Source organism: Aplysia californica, unplaced genomic scaffold, assembly GCF_000002075.1.
Source record: "Aplysia californica isolate F4 #8 unplaced genomic scaffold, AplCal3.0 scaffold00269, whole genome shotgun sequence".
Lineage (NCBI taxonomy): Eukaryota > Metazoa > Mollusca > Gastropoda > Aplysiida > Aplysiidae > Aplysia > Aplysia californica.
In genome coordinates, this window is record NW_004797539.1 from 942,075 (window position 1) to 943,149 (window position 1,075).

Sequence of the window (1,075 nt, forward strand, 5' to 3'; positions counted from 1 at the left end):
CATTTTTTAAAAGATAAATCAAACCCTTCTTTTCCCTCACTTCCTTACCAAACCAAAACTTCATCCAAACCCGTTTCAACGACTGCATTAGCACGCCATAAAAGTCGATGTTAGAACAAACAGATCTGTTTTTGCCGCAAGGAGTCGCTCATTACACGCACCCAGTACCCACATAGATGACGTCAACAGGAAATGAGGTAACAACACGTAGGGCATTTCGACCCCGGGTGCTTAGGGTGCCATATCCCACTATCGGATGTAAATCAGACAGCGGAAACTATCCCCACCTTTCCCATCGTCCCTGGATTATTATCTTCCTTGGAAAAAAAATATCACGCTATTGACACTTGGAATCGAGCGCATTGAAGTGGGTTCTTTGCGAATAATGGCGAATTGGTAAAATACAGCTCTTTTAGGGAGGCGAAAATAACCAAATAAGAAAAAAAAGTTATGCCAACGTTTTTGACGGATATAAATATATTAAGACTTAAGAAATAAAAACATGCTTCTTTTCCATGGATGAATACACTTTTAAGCGCACGGAGAGGTCAACTATTTTCAGATAAAATTTTAAGCTTGCAATGGCGGTCTAGTCATGATCAGCAGCAGCCGAAAAGACTTGAAACTTGACATCTTTCTAAAAAAAAACTATGCTTAAGACATAGATTGGGAGAAAATGTGAGAAGCTCCATTAGCTTTCAATTTTTAACTACAACAAAGAGGTAGAAGATATTGACGCGATAATGATAATTTAGTGTTAGGAACAAGCAAAACTGGCAGACGAAAGAGCAAAGGGAAAGAAAAGAAGAAGGCTCTACCAGTGGCGCCTTTCGACCACCCACCAAATTTCATATTTCTTATGACCATTAGTGATGTAGAACCTTGTTTTATTGAGTCTCGTTGACTCACAAGGGATCATAGGAAGGCGTTGTCGAAAAATATCATCTTAGAATTCTCATTCAAGTCAACTCTCAACTAGCAAGGCAGTGCACGGATTCACACTTACACACATTTACACACATTTACACACACACACACACACACACACACACACACACACACACACACACACACA

At 39.7% G+C, this 1,075-nt stretch overlaps 1 protein-coding gene across 3 annotated transcripts in view; it reads right to left on the reverse strand.

Moving 5' to 3' along the window:
- LOC101858637 (protein tincar) overlaps positions 1 to 1,075 on the reverse strand; it is a 77,951-nt gene that overhangs the window by 74,252 nt on the left and 2,624 nt on the right. The window lies entirely within an intron of this gene.